The sequence below is a fragment of the Muntiacus reevesi genome, chromosome 1 (genome assembly GCF_963930625.1).
Source record: "Muntiacus reevesi chromosome 1, mMunRee1.1, whole genome shotgun sequence".
Lineage (NCBI taxonomy): Eukaryota > Metazoa > Chordata > Mammalia > Artiodactyla > Cervidae > Muntiacus > Muntiacus reevesi.
The window spans coordinates 6,926,984-6,947,127 of record NC_089249.1 but is presented as its reverse complement, the minus strand read 5'-3'; the positions used below and the strand labels follow the sequence as shown (position 1 = coordinate 6,947,127).

The following is a 20,144-nucleotide window of genomic DNA, read 5'->3' as shown; positions in this document are numbered from 1 at the left end:
GTGGCGTTGAAGACGACTCTTGAGAGTCCCTTGGACTGCAAGGAGATCCAACCAGTTCATCCTAAAGGAGATCAGTCCTGAGTCTTCATTGGAAGAACTGATGCTGAAGCTGAATACTTTGGCCACCTGATGCAAAGAACTGACTCATTTGAAAAGACCCTGATGCTGGGAAGGATTGAAGGCAGGAGGAGAAGGGGATGACAGAGGATGAAATGGTTGGTTGGCATCACCGACTCAATGGAAATGAGTTTGAGTAAACCCTGGGATTTGGCATTGGACAGGGAGGTCTGGTGTCCTACATGCTTGGGGTTGCAAAGAGTCAGAGGCGTCTGAGCAACGGAACTGAACTGATACAGTAATCAAATCTTAGTTGGTATCTACATATTTCAAGTAGTATTTCTTGTAGAAGAATGAAATAAGAAAAAGTTTCTCAGTGGAATTTAACCTTTTTTTAAAAAGGTCACATTCACAGATAAGCTGTTAAATCTTAACTGGAATACTGAGTTTGATTCTTTGCTCTTCTCTGGTTAAATTCTTTTGCAGTTTAAGAATGTTTTTTAAACCTGTGTAGAAATTTTATTACAGTTTGTTAGCACTCCATTTAGAAAGGAAAGGTTAAAAAATTGGTTACGTTTAAAGTCTTTTGGGTCATGTAGATGGTTCCTTGCTTGCAGAGTCTTCTGTGTGTAGTGTTTAAGAAGACACCCAAGGGTGTAGTAGCAGCTCTGCCTCATTTGTCCCTCTGTAAGACTGCTTGGTGATGGTCATGTCATGTTCAATACTAACCAGTGACTGGTAGTCTGGTCTTTACTTTGATCAGCTTTACTTGTAATTATATAATTTAACCAAATATTACCTAAACCAATAAAATTTCAGTGTATAAGGAGAGTTATTTCTGTGAAAACTTGGGACGGAGTTGATAAAGGCTAGTTGATGTTTTTAAAAAAAAAATCATTTGGAATTAGATGTAAGGAAGACAATGAACAACCTGAAACATACATACAAATCTCACAGTTGGGTATTGATTGCTTTTCAGGTGTTTCAGCTGTTCCCTTCAATTTAAAAGAAATCTTCTAGAAATTGTAGTGTCTGTGTTGGCACACGGGTTTATGTAAGAGATTCCAGTCTTGGCTTTAGTTTTACAGCAGAAGATTGGTAAGCACATTTGAATGTTTTAAGTTAAAATGCATAAGGTACATACATGTAATTTTTTCCATTTTGTGATTTATTGAATTATTGACTTGATTAGTGGACTGGTCCTGAGTTAGTTGACGAATTCTTGTTTTTAATGACTATCCCATTCTATCTGAGACATTTTCTTAAATTTCACTTGAAAGAAAGCGGTAGGATTGAAGCACTTTTTCAAAGTTTAACATGAATTTTGTAGTAAAATTGGAATATTATGTGATTCCATGGTTAGTACCACTTGTGGTTATAGCAACGGTCATAAAATTTTGCATTCTAGCTGTCTCCTTTAAAAAACTTTGTAATTACCTAGGTTTCAGTTCAGTTCAGTCATTCAGTCGTGTCCGACTCTTTGCGACTCCATGAATCGCAGCATGCCAGGCCTCCCTGTCCATCACCAACTCCCGGAGTTTACCCAAACCCATGTCTATCGAGGCAGTGATGCCATCTAGCCATCTCATCCTCTGTCGTCCCCTTCTCCTCCTGCCCCCAATCTCTCCCAGCATCAGGGTCTTTTCAAATGAGTCAGTTCTTCCCATCAGGTGGCCAAAGTACTGGAGTTTCAGCTTCAGCATCAGTCCTTCTAATGAACACCCAGGACTTACCTCCTTTAGGATGGACTGGGTAGATCTCCTTGCAGTCCAAGGGACCCTCAAGAGTCTTCTCCAACACCATAGTTCAAAAGCATCAATTTTTCGGCACTCAGCTTTCGTCACAGTCCAACTCTTAACATCCATACATGACCACTGGAAAAACCATAGCCTTGACCAGACGGACCTTTGTTGGCAAAGTAATGTCTCTGCTTTTTAATATGCTATCTAGGTTGGTCATAGCCTCTAATGCTTCTTTTTAGCTTTGTCTCCCACCCCCCCACCCCCTGCTTTAAAAACAGCAACAATAGCAGAATGGCTTCCTTTAGAATTTCCTCTTCCCAAGAAATCATCTGATGCTTCTAAGGCAGACTTTTGAGCCACTATAGTGGTTTCGTATAGAGGTGTCAAAATATTTCATTTTCTGGTGGATTTTAGACTGAAATGTGAAACAGTTCAACAGTTATAGCTTGCTTGGAAAATTAAAAGGGTATATTTCCTATTTATGTTTATCTTCTTCCCTTGGGGAGCTGAAAATACCTTATAAGAATTAGTATCATCGAGACTGGCCTGCATTTGAGTCTGAGGAGGCACAGGGCCCGGAACAGGCCCCAGAGCTGCTTTGCTGGCTGCCTGTTCTGGAGCAGTGACTAAGCAGCTGTGGAGCACATTGGTCTGGTCTAATTGCTTTCATCCTGGAGCGGAGCACGTTAACACAATTTAAATCAGGAGCCACATTGGAAGATTCTGACCTGAGGATAACCTCTCATTTCCTACCTTTGAGAGAGGGAACAATTCCAGTCACTTCCCTAACCTCTAACCACAAAATAGCATGGGAACATATAGCCACATCTAAAGATTGTGACCTCTTGACTTTCTTTATCCTTTATACAGGTGGATTCAGAACAGTAAAAGGAACAAGTCATAATGTACTGTTGTTATTGAGTAGAGAAATCATCTCTCCCCTCTAAGTCAAAATTTTTTTTCTATTGAAATCTTCCTAAATCATTCCTATAGATGCAGTATAGATAAAATAATAGACTTGAGACTGTGTTTGTAAACCCTCTCTTTTCCTAAAAAAAAGAGAAAAAGCACACCAGAGTGTGACAGTTCTCTTGTCTGTTAGCAGACCGCTGTTTCTCGATGCATACGGTTTTGTATGATTGCTTTCTTTTGATAAATCTCGGCCTCCCATTATTCTCTGAGTACTCATGCAGTCACTGTAGAGGTCTTATTGGGCTTTATTTTCTAGAGGTTTCAACTTTGTTTATGCTGTAACTCACATGACAGCAAAGATAATTTCACATATGGAAAACTGTAGATAAGAGAGACTGAGAATGTGAGCAGTTTCCAGTCCATAAACTGTGAAACCGTTCTCTCTCATTCATTATGGGGAGTGACATTACTATTGAAATAACCCTTAATTGGCTCTAATTCATTAAGTATAATTCAGTTTTTTAATTTCAACTGTTAGAAATTCAAGTAGTCAAGTGCTTTTGGAGGATATATTGAGTTAGAACAGAATAAGAAACAATAGTAGAAATCATTAAAAATGTCATGCAATGAGACGATCAATGGAAATGAGGAGGTAAAAATATATTCAGGTGTTTTTGTAAATATTAAAATTTTGTTGACTTATATATAAGGACCCCAGTTATCTAACCAGGGTCACATCTTTTGTGTCAGTGATGACATTGAACCACCTCAAATCTTAGCTAAATTCTCATAGGACCAATCATACATAGTTCCATTTCTTAATGTCTGGAGTTGTGGGTACATTATATTCCTACTAATGCCAAGCTAATTGAATTATGTAAGGATCAAATTTATTGGTCTTAGCCTTAACCAAATACTTTAAACAAACATGAGTTACTAGTTGACTTTTTTGGTGGGGGGATAGTGGAATTTAAAAACAGTTTTTATAATTCCACTTTTTATTTTTCAAAGATGATTTTTACGTTCTTCATTTCTGTTAATCCACTAGATATAACATACCAGATATCATATGTTATTATAATATGTTAGATAGTGGCTGTGGTTTATTAGAACTAAGGAAGCTTTCCATGTGGATATTTATTTTGCTTTTCCTTATATGAAGGACTGAGTTACATTGCCCATAAAAGTGATGACAAAGCTGGCCAGCTATGTAGTAAGGGTAAGGGTAATGTCTGTGTTCCTATAATAATGTCTGTGTTCCTATAATAATGTCTCTGATGGGATGTCTTAACTCTTGACAATGCTGTTCTCAAAAAGAGTTTATTAATTATTTTAGTTAACTTCGTTTAAAAATACACTGACTAGGAAGGCTGGATAGCTGCTGAAGGTTTGCTGGGGCCTTTTGACCTTGTGTTTGTCAGATATCTCTTCTCAGAGGTGTTAAAATATAACCAGGAATAGTTGAAATTTTTCCTAACCACTTGTGGAGTTGAATCTGGAATTTATCTTTATGATTCTGCCCAAGGAGAAATGTTTGTAGGCCTATGGCAGGAGGAATATTTACAGGTTTCCTGCAAATGTACTATTTATAGTATTATCTACTTTGTATAAACCTAGTTTATATTTAAAAGAAATATCAGATATCCTTATTAGGAAATAGTTTATTGAGCACATTTTGGTAGGATAGTAAGTAAAATCTGTTGACTTGCAGATAATTTGATATGACTAAAGTTGCTTTAAGTTGTGAATTTTCTTTTATAAAAGATTATTATAGTTGCTTTACTTTACTCAAGAATATTACTCAGTTTCACAAAAATTAAAAGGAAAGGCAGTTTGTATTTCCCTTGTAAAGTGCACATGAACCAGCTTATTTGTGTGTGGGTTAATGGAATTAATAAGCACGTAGAATTTGAATTTTGGCTTTATCATGATTTACTTAGTGTAATGACTTACTTAAATTTTGAGCTTTTTTTTCTCACTTGTATAATGGGAATGATAAATAGTACCTTTTTTATCTCGCAGAATTGTTCTAAGAAATAAGATGTGAAGACTGTAAACTCTATAAAGCTAGGTACAATAGCCATGTATAAAATTAAGTTAAATAATACACTGTTTATGAGGATGTGGAACAGCTGGAACATACTTTGCTGGTGGACATATAAAAATGGTGCAGTCACTTTGGAAAACTGGACATTCCTTAGAAAGTTAAGCATACATCTACCATATGACCCTGCAAAAAAGATTTGTACAAAAATGTTCCTAGAAACATTCAAACTCTGGAAACAAACTATGTGCTCTCTAACAGGCTGAAGAAGAGAAAGTGGTGTAGTCCATTCAGTGGAATAAAAAGCAAACTGCTGGTGCGTGTGTGTTACTTGCTTTGTCATGTCCAGCTCTTTGCAACCGCATGGACAGTAGCCCGCAGGCTTCTCTGTCCACGGAATTCTCCAGGCAGGAATCCTGGAGCGAGTAGCCATTCTCTTCTCCAGAGGATCTTCCTGACCCAGAGATTGAATCCAGGTCTCCTGCATTGCAGGCAGATTGTTTACTGTCTTAGCCACCAGCGGAGCCCTGTATCTATCCTTACCTGCTCAGTAGCTAAGTCATGTTCTGTGACCCCATGGACTATATAGCCTGCCAGGCTCCTCTGTCCATGGGATTTCCCAGGCAAGAATATTGGCATGGGTTACCATTTCCTACTCCAGCAGATCTTTCTGACCCAGGGATCAAACCCACGAGTCCTGCGTCTCCTGCATTGGCTGGTGGATTTTTTTTTACCGCTGAGCCACCTGGGAAGCCTGGTACACAAAATGTGGATTAATGTCACAGTCACTGTGCTGAGTAGAGAAGTCACGTGCTGTAAGACTGTATACTCTTACGTGTTCCAGTTGACATGGAATCCTGAAGACTGCTACCTGCAGGGGCTCACAGACGGGGAGCTGCTGATGGACACCCTGATCACCTTTCCAGCCCTGGGAGCTCACTTTCAGTGTACAGAGTTCAGAAAGACCCCGTGTTTACTTTTTTAAGTCACGATCTCTAGAACAAGTAGCACCTCGTGGAACCCCATTTGAAAAACTGTACTGGCCATTCTAATTATAATAATGCTAGTTTATACTAATTGATTTATTTCCTTTCAAAACTGGAAATTCTGTGAGTTTTGATTAGATGCATAGATGTGTGTCTGTGAGTCACTTCTGTAATTGTCTTTATTCCCTCAAATACTTTTTGGATGTGAATAACTCGTGAATTACTAATTATAAATGTCTGAGGGCTGGCTCCTTCCATTAAAGCGCCTGGGATACTGGAACGATACATCTAGAATGTCTGATTTATGATGTGGAAATAATTTTTGTATCCAACTTTCCACCCCCCCCCCCCCCGCAGCAGTACATGAGAAGAAAACTGAATTTATCAAAAGACTGAAACTGCTTTTCTAGTTACTTTCCTCCTTAATGTTGTCACCACTGTAGGCTACTTTGGACTGTTTGCTTTCTGAAATAGAAAAGTAGTATGTGATAGAGCAGGATCAACAAGCTACAGTCCTACAGCTAAGAATGGCTTTACTTTTTTAAAGGTTGCTTTTAAAAATTTTGGCAGATACTATACGTGGTCCACAAAGCCTAAAATATTTTCTATTGGGTAATATGCAGGTAAAGTTTGTTGGCACCTGAACTAGAGACTCCTCTAATGTATAGTTATTTTCAGTTATTTTGAAAGTATGCTGTAAGTATTTTGTTTTGATGTGAGAGAACAGAATTTATCATAAATGTAATTAACAGCTTTGAACTATAATTTACGTACTATAAAACTCACCCCTTCAAAATGCACAGTGCACTGGTTTTTAATATATTTGCAGTTCTGCAACCTCACTATAATTTTAGAACATTTTCATCACCCTCTGCCCCAAAATAGAAACTTTGTACCCGGGGACTTCCCTGGTGGTCCAGTGGTCAAGAATACGGCTTCCCTTGCCGGGGAGGGGGATGGTGGTCTATCCCTGGTTGGGGAGCTACGCCTGGGCACCACAACTGCTGGGCCCTCATGCCTCAGACAGAGAGCCCACTTGAGAGCCTGCGTGCCCTGGAGCCTGCATGCTGCATCTGAAACCCGACCCAGCCAAATGGTGGATGGGGTGGGGAGGGAGGCGGGAGCGGGGATCGGGGTGGGGAGCACATGTAAATCCATGACTGATTCATGTCAGTGTGTGGCAAAAACCACTACAGTATTGTCAAGTAATTAGCCTCCATCTGTTGTTTCCCTCTATTTCTTTGCATGATCACGTAAGAAAGCTTTCTCATCTCTCCTTGCCATGTCTGGTTTTAGTATATGTACCGTCGAAGCGAGCCCTCCTTGCCACGTTGGAACTAAAATTTGTATGTAGACATTAAATTTGAGCTTTCAGAGTTTTGCTGAACTCTTGAGATTCTGATTTTGTGTTTTAAGGTCTATATGTTGCCTAATTTATAGAGTACAGAAATGGTGGTTGGTTTAAAATTTGGGTTTTAAAATAGATCCCTTCACTTTGGTCTCTATAATTTCCTCACAAGTCATGAGATGGCTCAAATAGCTTTAATCAGGTAGCATTTTGTAATTCTAAATACTTGCAGAATATTAAATATTTTATATTCTTAAATACTTAGAATGGAGAAGTAAAATTCCAGGTGGTGCTGCCATTGAGCTGTACTTTCTGTCAGCTCCAGGCTTGGTCTTCTAAACTTTATTTTGTTGTGTCTGTTCCTCTTTGACCTGCTGGTTCCCTGTCACATTCTGCCAGTCGGAGATCCCAGTGGGAGACAGTAAAGCAGACAGGAGGGTCAGAGGGTTTGCTTCTCCTTGCTTGCATCTTCTTCCTGCCTGTCCCCACAGAGGGAGGCTGCACTGGGGCAGCAGTGGGAGTGGCCAGCGGCTCCTCTCTCCTTCAAGTTCTTGGTGTGCTTCAGGGGATGCTTTGTTTTCAGAGGTTGGTCCCAGTTTCCTGGGGCTTCTTTAGGCCTGTGAGTTTTAATCATTCCAGGTTTGCTTTGCTTCTTTCAGCTCTGGGTCATAGCTGCTCCTTCAGATCCTATCAGTCTGTGTCCTCTTGCCTTTTCAGTTCTTCAATTCCTGATTAACAATTCTCTCTGCTAAAATTACTGTTGTTGTTTCTGTTTTTTGATTGATTCCTGACTAGTACACTGATCAAAATAATAGGTCTTTGCAAATTAAAGTCCTGGAGATCAAATTAGGCTGCTCTTTATTTAGTAGTTATTGAGCCTATGCAGTCTGCCAGGCCTTTCTTTGTTCTCTGTGTCCACTATCATATGTCCTCAATTGTGGTCCCAGAGCTGCTTGAGAATCATCATTATCACACTTCATTATTGTTGTTTGCTTTTCTTTATTTCTGACTTCAAGAGTTCCTAACACAGGATTTGTGTATACTGGTTGCTCAGTTAGTATTTTAAATAATGAGCGTGCTTTTAGATAATGGTTGCAAGGGGCAGAAGTCATGATAAACATTATCTGATGATGGGAAGGATCTTATTTTGATTATTATTTTCATCTGAAGCTCCTCAGATATTGAGGAGTTTAAACCAAATATTAGTATGACATGAGGGATTGTATGCTTTTCCTCCAAAAGACACATACTTCAGGCTTGGTTGGACCTTTCTGGTTCAGCTGTTCTAGTCTAGTTGTTCATGAGATTGAATATACCTAGTTTTGATAGCACATCTTCACCAACTGTTAACAACTCTGTTCCAGGTAAGAATCCAAACCATACCTTTTCAGGTTTTGAGGCCTAGCATGTCTCACTTTGATTAAACCTTCAGGCTTCCCCTTCCACCTTCATTATATTCAGAGTGAGCCCTATTTCTTCAGTGTACTCTCATCATTGTTATGTAAGTGTATGCTTAATAGAGGATAGCCCAGAGAGTTTGCAGGCCTTCTAGTTAAGTTGATTACAGTATACTTCCCTCTCCAGCATATGGTGCGGTTATCTTGGCCTCAGTCAATCCCAGTTGTCAACTCTTGCCTCCATCATGGTACCCCTTGTCGTTCTTGTTGCAGTGCAGGATACCTCCCTCTCAGTGTGACTCAAACAATCTAGACCTATAGTTACCGTTTTCCAAGATGAGACTCTCGGGGAAATCTCTCTGTCCCTGTTGTATTTCCTTTTTAGTGGAGGGTCTGCTGAGCAGCTCGTGTGCTCAAGCCTCTCAGTCGTGTCTGACTCTTGCGCCCTCGTACGCTGGAGCCCCCAGGCTGCTCCGCCCATGGGACTCTCCAGGCAAGAACGCTGGAGTGGGCTGCCGTCTCCTTGTCCGGGGGGTCTTCCCGACCCAGGGATTGAACCCGGGTCTCTGCACTGCACTCAGACTCTTTACCGACTGAACTGGGCAGCTTAACTATGGACAATTTGAATGTCTCAGCAGTACTGACATTTTGCAGGGAAAGTAAATATTTCCTTGAAATGTCTTAATGCTTGTTAAGGAATATATATATATATTTTCCCAATCTTAGGAAATTTTGATGGCGATTTGGTTTGCATTTGATCTTTTCTTTATTTGCTGTTTGAATTTTAGTATTGGTAAATCATTTAAAAATCAATTATGTTGCTTATTTCTAATTTTGAGTTTTTAATGCATAATAGTATGTTAATATTACATTTGATGTTTGTCTCCAAATGCTAAAACATTATGAAATTGTGAAAAATGTTCACATATATTCTGATTTTCCTCTTGGGAATGTGGTAAGAATTCCTGCCTGCTTAAAAAAATTAGGCGTGTCCATGTGATTTGATTTAGCTAGTAAAGTAGAGTAAAAGTAGTACTCTGGATGGAAGCTTTAAGAGATAGTATTAAATGTGTACTTTGTCATACTCTTTGTTCCCTTCCTTTGGTAGCTTCACCTTTGGATTAGGTCCTTGGAGAGTTGGAGCAGGGCCCCAGTCCACTCTCAAGGGACATAGAGTGTGAAAGAATAAAGTCTTTTAAGTTATTTTAAGCCATCAAGCTTTGTTTGTTACTGTAGCATAACCTAGTTAAATCTTATACTTTTTTGTAGTAACAACATTTATTTCACTGTTGTTCTCCCAGGTTATATGTGTCTTTTGAAGTTCAGCACACATTATTAAGTGTTTGTAATAATCAATATAAGTTATAAAGCAAATCTACTGAGATGATTAGCTGGGTGCCTTATTTGTGTGCAAAATAGTACAGTGACAAGTAATAGAATGTTGGCGGGCCAGGAATGGCAGGGAAGACAAGAGTGGGATGACACATCTACTAAAAAAGACCAGGTTTCATACCTGATAGCTTTAAATACAGTTCATTTGTTTCTGGAAAAGAAATTTTTTAATCCATCTGACAGTTTGGAAACTCAGTTTTGAAAGCTCACCTGTTAAGTGACTAGTCAAAGAATATACAGCTATTCAGTGGTAGGACTAGGAAAAAGAAATCAGCCCTGTTGACTCTAGCCCTCTGTCCTTTTAATAATTAAAAGATTTCACTTATTCTCTTGAGATTTTTGATCTGTTATTCTTTTCATTCCTTACTTTCCCCCTCTAAATGTATTAACATTTTTAACCAATTTGCACAGGATAATGCTAATCATAATTACTGGATCATGATTGTCCTCTCTGGTCTGTGCATGATCTGCTTATCTAGTGTGTATATATTTATATACATCAATAAAATAGTATCTGTCAATCCAGTTTCTCAAACCCTGCTAGTAGCTTGCATCCTCCTGTGTGTTCTCCTTGCCTCTCCCTGAATGGTAACTGTCATCTCGAACTTTGTATTTTAGTCTTCTAAACTTTATAAAGCTTTTACCATATGTATATTTACCTGAACAATATATTTTGTATGATTTTTGTTTTTATTAAAAAATATACTAAATGTAGTCTTTTGGACTTGCTTTCTTGGTTAAATATCACTAATATTCATTCTTTCTGCATGTGCTTGCAGTTCATTCATTTGACCACTGTACAGTCTTTCTGCAGGTTTACCATCATTTGTCCATTTTCCTGTCTGTAGACATTTGTGTTATTTCCAGTATTACACTGTTATAGACTCTTTACGATAAGTATTTCTATTCATATTTCTGTTAAACTTTTCTCCTGGATATGTACCAAGGGTAAGAAAAGCAGGATCACAGGATATTCAGTGTTTAACTTTACAAGATGGTCCCTAATAAATTAATTTCTGCTGTTATAATAATGCTGTTGACTTACATTTTTTTTTTTTTTTTTTTTTTAAACCCTTGACAGACTGCCAGAGGTTTGTCTATCTTATAACTCTTCTGAAAGAACCAGGGAGAATAATATCAGGGCTTGTTGCAGTGATTTAGATAACAAATTATGGTGGTTTGAACTAAGACCTGGCAGTAGAAATAGAGAAAAGAGGGTAAGATTGAGAAATGTGAGGGATATAAAAGGAACATGATCTAACTTGATGATCATATTGGATACTGCCATTGAAGAAGTGGAAAGGGTAAAGAATGACTTGAGTTTCTAGTTTGTGTGTGAATCAAAGATGTAAATATAGTTGCCTTTTCTGATCTTCTAGTTAAAAAGTGCTCAGATCAATTTTTCTTCTTTAGTTTCTCCACCACCATTTTCTGATTTAAAAAATTAAGCATTTTACCTCATGAGATTTAGTAGGATACTGTTTTTTCTGTACTAATGCTTGAAAAACAAATAAACTACTTCAAGAATAATTTGAAACTGTGGTTCTAATATCATCGATCAGTTCAGCTCAGTTGCTCAGTTATGACTGACTCTTCTGCGACCCCACAGACTGTAACATGACGGACTTCCCTGTGCTTCACCATATCCTGGAGGTTGCTCAGACTCATGTCCATCGAGTCAGTGATGCTATCCAACCATCTTGTCCTCTGTTGTCCCCTTCTTCTCCTGCCTTCCATCTTTCCCAACATCAGTGTCTTTTCCAGTGAGTCAGTTCTTCAAATCAGGTGGCCAAAGTATTGGAGCCGCAGCTTCAGCATCAGTCCTTCCAGTGAATATTCAGGACTGATTTCCTTTAGGATGAACTGGTCGGATCTCCTTGCAGTCCGAGGGACTCTCAAGAGTCTTCTCCAACACCACAGTTCAAAAGCATAAATTATTCTTCAGCGTTTAGCTTTCCTTATAGTCCAACTCTCACATCCACACACGACTACTGGAAAAACCATGGCTTTGACTAGACGGACCTTTGTCGGCAAAGTAACGTCTGTGCTTTTTAATATGTTGTTTAGGTTTGTCATAGCTTTTCTTCCAAGGAGCAGGCGTCTTTTAATTTCATGGCTGCACTCACCATCTGCAGTGATTTTTTGGAGCCCAAGAAAATAAAGTCTGTCACTGTTTCCATTGTTCCCCATCTGTCTGCCGTGAAGTGATGAAACCACATGCCATGATCTTTGTTTTTTGAATGTTGAGTTTTAAGCCAGCTTTTTCACGCTCCTCTTTCACTTTCATCAAGAGGCTCTTCAGTTCCTCTTTGCTTTCTGCCATAAGAGTGGTGTCATCTGTTTATCTGAGGTTATTGATATTTCTCCTGACAGTGTTGATTCCAGTTTTGCTTCTTCCAGCCCAGCGTTTCTCATGATGTTCTCTGCATAGAAGGTAAATAAGCAGATGACAATATACAGCCTTGATGTACTCCTTTCCCAGTTTGCAGCCAGTATGTTGTTTCATGTCTGGTTCTTACTGTTGCTTCTTGACCTGCACACAGGCTTCTCAGGAGGCAGGTCAGATGGTATGGTGTTCCCATCTCTTTAAGAATTTTCCACAGTTTGTTGTGATCCATGCAGTCAAAGTCTTTGGCGTAATCAATGGAGCAAAAGTAGATGCATTTCTGGAATTCTCTTTGCTTTTTCTGTGATCCAACGGATGTTGGCAATTTGATCTCTGGTTCCTCTGCCTTTTGTAAATCCAGCCTGAACATCTGGAAGTTCTCAGTTCACGTACTGTTGAAGCCTAGTTTGGAGAATTTTGAGCATTACTTTTCGCATGTGAGGTGAGTGCAGTTGTGTGGAGTTCACTTTTATTTTTTTTATTGAAAATATGACAACATATTTACAGGAGACTTGGAAAATATAGAACAAAGTTATATATAGTTCCATCATATATTACAACTATTTTTTAAGTAGATAAATTAAGATTCTTGGTTGGATTTTAATATAAAACTCTGAAAAATTAATGCATATACAGAAAAGTAGTAGTGAGAATATAGTAGGCCTGAAAAGCAAACGTAATTAAGATTTGTATAATTTTCACAAAATAGTATGCAAATTCTTGTCACAATCACATGGACTATAAGCCAGGAGACACTGGAACGTATCCACGGGACATAAAACAAGGTGCAAAAATTTCATGGCCTAAAGGTATTGAAATCATACAGAATCTTTTATTAGTGTGAAATTATGTTAGGAATCAGTATCAGAAGATATTTGAAAATAACACACATATTTTCAAATGAATATTTCACTCTTCATGAAATAAATACGTAAGTACTATACAAAGTTGTAAAACCCCAGTATTTACTTTATTGTTTAAAAATGGTAGATCTCAAAGGACTAAGTAATTTGAAGCTCAGAATAATCAAGTCTATTATAACCTTCCTGTGGTTGTACGCTGAGAAATACAGTACTTATATACAAACCCAAGATCAGGTGATATAGAATGGTAATCTGAATTGCATTCTTTGTTTTTGAATTACAGTGGAGAAATTTAATTTTTTTTATAGTAGCAATGTTTTACTAGCTACAGAGATGATGATTGATTTCAAGTGTAGGAGATAATTGGCAGAGCAAGTGATTAAGAGCAGCTCTTTGTGTCTTTAAAGAATTCCTGGTTTTATAATTTAATTTCAAGTTTTTGTTTAAATCACAGAGAATTTGGTACAACAAATGTAGCTGAAATGAATAATTAAGACAATTTGATTTATTTACAAAGAAATAAAAATTAGTGAGATAATACATTTTTCAGATCCATTTTATTTCCAAATCTTGGCTGCTGTTTCGATGGACCTTTTCCTTTTTGTATATAACCATTTGTGTATCAGAGTGAGGCACTACCTCAAGTGATTACAATTGCTCTTTTGGTTCTGTTCTGAGTAAGACCATTATTGTCAAAAGCATCAGATGACATTTCTTAATAGACGACTTTCTGAATTCGCTGAAACTGAACAGCTGTTTCAAACAAAGGCCCTTCTGTGAGGACTTCTCATCTGCAGATCAATTGATGGTTATTCATGATGGACGTGTCTACATTTTGAGTGATTTTTAAATCAGGTTTTAATCACATTTTGAATTTTAACTTATTTCCCAACAGAATATGTATCAACAATGCATGTTTAAAGAAAATAATTAAAATAACTTTTGTTGTTGTTGTTTAGTCGCTAAGTCATGTCTGACTCTGGCTCCCACTGAACCATCAGGGAAGAATGTTGGTGAAGAATCTGGCTGCCAATGCAGGAGACACAGGTTCGATCCCTGGTTTGGGAAGATCTCCTGGAGAAGAAATGGCAACCCACTCTACTCTTCTTGCCCGGGAAGTCCCAGAGACAGAGGAGCCTGGTGGGCCATAGTCATGGGGTTGCAAAGAGTCGGACACAACTTAGTGACTGAACAACAACAACAGAATAACTTTTAGGGGAAACCTCTTACCATCTAAAAGCACGAAGGATTTGGGGGATTATTTTTACCAGTCAGTGTATTGATACTCAGCATTAAGAAGCCCACTGGAGACTTCTTGGTTACTGGTTTATATTTCATCTAAGTTTGTATTGAATCGTGCATGCTCAGTTGTGTCCAGCTCTTTGCGATCCCATGGACTGTAGCTCACCAGGCTTCCCTGTCAATGGGAGCCTCCAGGCAAGAGTACTGGAGTGGGTGGCCACTTCCTTCTCCAGGAGATCTTTCCCACCCAAGGATGAGACCCAGGTCTCCTGCACTGCAGGCGGATTCTTTACCGTTTGAGCCATCAGGGATCATGAGTCATTTCGTGTACCTATAGGGGTTCCAGTATAATGAACAAAATGTCTTGATCTTTACAACCTTAATAAAGTTAGCCAAATTAAATTTCACATAAGATGTCACATTGATGAAATGATTTTCACAAAAAGTGCAGTTTAAATGTCCTCTTGGTTGAATAAATTGTTTGGCTTTTCTAATAATTATAAAAATGACTAATGTATTAACCTAGAGTTACTCACTTGCTGTACTACAGCTTCATCATTCTGAAAATGATATGATACCTTCCCAAGCTAAGTTTCTTATGGGCAGAGTTCATATCTTATTTATCTTTCTGCCTCATGTTGCCTGGGACATGGTAGGGCCTCTTTGTGGATCTTTGTTGAATGAATGAATAAAACATTTTAACATAAATCATAAGCAGATCAAAATGACAGTCATGTAAAACTTTTGCCAGATGATAGATTGACTTTAGATAGGAGAAAGATTTGGGGTTATAAAAGATGACTTATCTCTATTATTTGTTTTTATTCACTGATTCATTCATTCATTCAAACAGATATGGGTGCCTATTAAATGCCAGGTTTTGTGCTAAATGCTAGGTTGTACTAAATACAATGATTGACAAAACATTCCTTGTTCTCAAGGGGATTAAATTCTAGTGGAGGTTATCAGTAATAAACCAATATTTAGAATGTCAAGCAGTAAGGCAGATAAAGGAAATGAAAACAGGCAAGGGGGATGGAATGTGTAACTTAGTTGAAGAGTTGTCCCTGTTTTATACAGGGTGACCAGGGAGGTGATATTTGAGTAGAACCCAGAAGGAAGTTACCCTTAAAGGTGTCTGGGAGAAGTGCATCCCCAGAGGAGGAGCAAGAGCAGAGGCAGGAATCAGCAGAGCCGGTCCTGCGGGAGTAGAGTGGGCGGGAGCAGCATGGTGGCAGGTGAGGTTAGAAAGGGGAGCGACAGATCCGTCACAGAGGGTCTAGGGAGCCATTTAAGGACTCTGGGTTTCACTGTTGAATCAGTTGCCAGTCATTGGAAGATTTTGAAAAAGAGATGATGTCATCGATGATTTAATATGTTTGCTCTGGCTCCTATATAGAAAATACACTGTGGGTTGTGGGGCAGGAAGGGGGATTGTAGTGGGTGGGAGTGGGAAGACCAATTAGGATGCTCAAAATATTGTAAGCAAAGAAATGATGGGACTTTACTCAGGAGTTCAGCAGTTCAGGTGGTAAGAAGTGGTCAAAGTGTGGCTATATTTTGAAGGAGCCTGCAGATTTTGGTGATATATTGATTGTGGGGTATCAAAAATGGGAAGACAACCAGAGCAGGTGATTGACTCTAGTGGCCATTTACTGGGATAGTGAAAATTATTAGAGGAGCAGGGTTTGGAGGCAGTGGAGATGGTGATTTTTTCTCCTTGATGTCTTTCCCAGATGCTAGACTTCTGATTCTTTTGAATAGCTACACTCATTTATGTAAATGGGTCTCCATGACATAGTTGTGGGGAAAAAGCTGAAATATAATATTTGATAGGAAAACAGCCTAGTTTAGGTCCTAACTCTGTTACAGCTTTAGTTATAGTTAGTTCATCACTGATATCAAATGTTTTGAGTGAAGAATCAGAATTTTCCCTTCATTAGGGCTTGGGATCTGAGCCACCTGTGAGACTCAGGAAATCTCTTCATGGTTTAAAGTGCAGCCAACAGTAAAACTCTTAAGATCTCTGTCTCACAGCTCAGACCCTGGTGTTCTGGGCGGCCGAGCCGTTTGCTCTTCTCTTCAGCCCCACTCCTGGCTTTCCTTGGCTCTGGAGAAAGCACTCACCTAGTGAGTAAATGCCCTGCGCGTTTCTGTAGGCATGGACTTGCCGCTTGGGGGCGGAGTTTTTCTGTCAGCTCTGCTGCACCGTCCCCAGCATTTTGCAGCCCTGCATCCCCACTCCCTTGTTAATACAACTTCAATACTTAGAGTCCTTTCGAGAAAGTACGGATTTGCTTTGTGACCGAAGCTGCTCCAGGTTTTAATGTCTTGCCAGCCCCCTTGAACGCCTAAAAAGGTTCTTAAAAGTTGGGCTAGTTTCCCCGTTTTATAGTGGGTTTACTCCTCCTCTCACTGTGACCCCGGCCATTACTGCTTTCATTCCTGCAAAGGGGTAGTTCTCTCTAGGAATTTAATTCATTTATTGACTGATTGCATCTCAGCTGAGTTTAAAAAACTATGATTTTCTAGTGTTTCTGGGTTGTTCTTACTGTTAAGATGGGAGAAACAATAGTCTTTAAAGTTTCTACATCCCAACCATAAGCAGTAGTCCTGGTATTTACTCTTTTGTGTTCAGAATAATTTGTATAGGTTGACTGTTCACACTGAAATTAGTCTGTTCTTTTCATAAAATTGTACTAAATAAGGTATTGACCATATGTAGGTTTGATTAAAAAACTGCTAAGAATACATGCTGACACAACAGTTTATATCTTTTATTGTAGTAAAATAGCATAAAGTATACTGTTTTAAACATTTTTAAGTGTACAATTCAGTGACATTGATACATTCAAAAAGTTGTGTAACTATCACCACTGTCTCCAGAACTTTTTCATCACCCCAGACAAAAACACTGTACCCTTTAGACAATAACTCCTCATCATCCCTTCCCTTTTATTCCCTGGTAGCCTCTATTCTGCTTTCTGTGTATATGAATTTGCCTATTGTAGATATTTCATATGAGTCGAATCATACAGTATGTCCTTTTGTGTCTGACTTGTTTCATTTAGCATAGTGTTTTTAATGTTCATTGCTTCCCCTGTAGCTCAATTGGTAAAGAGTCTTGACTGCAATGCTGGAGACCTGGGTTTGATCCCTGGGTTGGGAAGATCCCCTGGAGGAGGAAATGGCAGCCCACTTCGATATTCTTGCCTGGAGAATCCCATGGACCGAGAGGAGCCTGGCGGGCTGCAGTTTATGGAGGCACAAGAGTCAGACGTGACTGAGAAACTCTGCACAGCACTCATGATTTAGCATGTGTCAGAGCTTCTTTACATTTGTGTGACACAGCAGTGTTCATTCCATTGTGTGTGTTTGCGGGTGTGTGTGTGTGTTTTGTGTGTGTGTATATATGTGTATAAATACATGTTATTTATCCATTCACTTGTTAAACACCTGCATGTTTTTACCTTTTGTCTATTATGATTAATGCTGCTATTGACATTTGTGGAAAAGTATCTGTGTCCCTGTTTTCAATTTTTTTGGGTATAACCCTAGAAATGGAATTATTGGCCATATGGTTATTCTGTTTAACTTTAGAGGAACCCCCAGACAGTTTTTCCCCAGTGGCTGCATGTTTTAAATTCCCAGCAGCAGCCGTACACTAGTGTTCAGTGTGTTCACACCCTCACCTGCTTCCCTTTCCTCCCTCCCTCCCATCCTTGCTTTCGTAATAGCTATCCTAGTAGGTGTTCAGTGGTATCCCACTGTGGTTTTGACTTCCTTTTCTCTAATGAGTAGTAATGTTGAACATCTTTTCCTGCATTTGTTGGCCATTTGTATGTCTTCTTTGGTGCAATGTTTGCTCAGTTCCTTTGCCCATTCTTTAAAATTGCTTTTTGTTGTTGAGTTGAAGCTCTTTATATTTTACAGATAGTCAACTCCTATCAGATACATGATTTACAGATATTTTCTCCCATCCTGCAGGTTGTCTTTTCACTCTCTTGATACTGTCTCTAGATGCACAAGTTTTCAGTTGTAATGTCTAATTTGTCTTTTTTGTCCCCTGTGCTGTTGGTGTTATACTTAATGTATCACTGCCAGTCCAACAGAAGGCACTGGCACCCCACTCCAGTACTCTTGCCTGGAAAATTCCATGGACGGAGGAGCCTGGTAGGCTGCAGTCCAGGGGGTCCCTGAGAGTCGGACACGACTGAGTGACTTCACTTTCATTTTTCACTTTCATGCATTGGAGAAGGATGGCAGCCCACTCTAGTGTTCTTGCCTGGAGAATCCCAGGGACGGGGGAGCCTGGTGGGCTGCTGTCTCTGGGGTCGCACAGAGTCGGACATGACGGAAGCGACTTAGCAGCAGCAGCAGCCAATCCAACATCATGAATATTTCCTTCATGTTTTTCTTCTGACAGTTTTATAGTTTTAGCTCTTAGATTTAGGCCTTTGACCCATTCTGAGTTAATTCTTGTAATAAAGCGTAAAATTAGGGTCCAGATTGTTTTTTTTCATGTTTATCAATTGACCATAGATATGAAGATTTATGACTGGGCTTTCAGTTCCATTCCATTGGTCTGTATGTCTGTCCTTAGGCCACTGCCATAATGTTTTGATTACTGTGAAGTGAAGTGATAGGTGCTCAGTTATGTCTGACTGTGTGACCCCATGGACTGTAGTCCCCGCCAGGCTCCTCTGTCCTGAAATTCTCTAGACAAGAATACTGGAGTGGGTTGCCATTCTTTTCTCCAGGGGATCTTCCCAACCCAGGGATTGAACCTGGGTCTCCTGCACTGCACGCAGATTCTTTACCATCTGAGCCACCAGACTTTGTGATAAATTTTTAAATCAAGACATGTGAGTCCTTCAATTTTGTCCTTCTATTACAATATTGTTTTGACTATTTAGGGTGCCTTGGAATTCCATATAAATTTTAGGATGTGCTTTTCTATTTCTGCAAAAAACACTATAGGATTTTTTTTTGATAAGGATTGCTTATGTAGATCACTTTTGGTAATTTTGTAATTGAATACTAAGTCTTACAGTATTGGGTTGGCCAAAAACTTCATTTGGATTTTTCTGTAATGTAGTATGGAAAAAACAGAATGAACTTTTTGACCAACCCAATACATGACTACAGATGTCATTGCACTTGTTTAGATCTTCTTAAATTTGGGGGGGCAACATTTTATAGTTTTCAGTGTACAGGACTTCTGCCCCCTTGATTGAAGTTATTCCTAAGTGCTGTATCAGTTTTGGTCCTAGATCACCACCTCTGTTTTCATCGCAAGCATGTAGAATAAAACTGATTTCTGTGTGTAAGTTTTGTGTCCTCTAATGTTGCTAAATTCATTTGGTAAAATAGGTTTTTACTTTGGATTCTTTGGGGTGTTCTACATGTAAGGTCATGTTCTGTGAATAGGTATACATCTACTTTTCTCTTTCCAATTATGATGCATTTTCCCCCCCTTTTTTGGCTAATTACTGTGGCTAGAATTTCCAGGTACTATGTATAAGTGGTGAAAGCAGGCATCCTTGTCTTGTTTCTGATCTTAGGGAAAAGTTTTCAATCTTTTCATCAATGAATATGACATTAGCTATGGGTTTTCCATGGTGTTATGAATTATGTTGAGGACGTTTGCTTCTCGTCCTAGTTTATTGAGTGTTTTTATCATGTAAGGGTATTGGATTTTGGTAAATATTTTTCTGTGTGATTTGAGATGTTCATGTAGCTTTTCTCCTTCTTTCTTTTAATGTAGTGTAATGT

At 38.9% G+C, this 20,144-nt stretch overlaps 1 protein-coding gene across 4 annotated transcripts in view; it reads left to right on the top strand.

Moving 5' to 3' along the window:
• CDK17 (cyclin dependent kinase 17) overlaps positions 1-20,144 on the top strand; it is a 103,419-nt gene that overhangs the window by 24,803 nt on the left and 58,472 nt on the right. The window contains exon 1 of one of the 4 annotated variants that reach the window (XM_065937175.1): positions 17,676-17,750. The exons of the other annotated variants lie outside the window; for them this stretch is intronic. The gene's annotated coding sequence lies outside the window, so the exon portion shown is untranslated. Of the gene's footprint in view, positions 1-17,675; positions 17,751-20,144 lie in introns of those variants that run through there. 4 annotated transcript variants of the gene reach the window in all.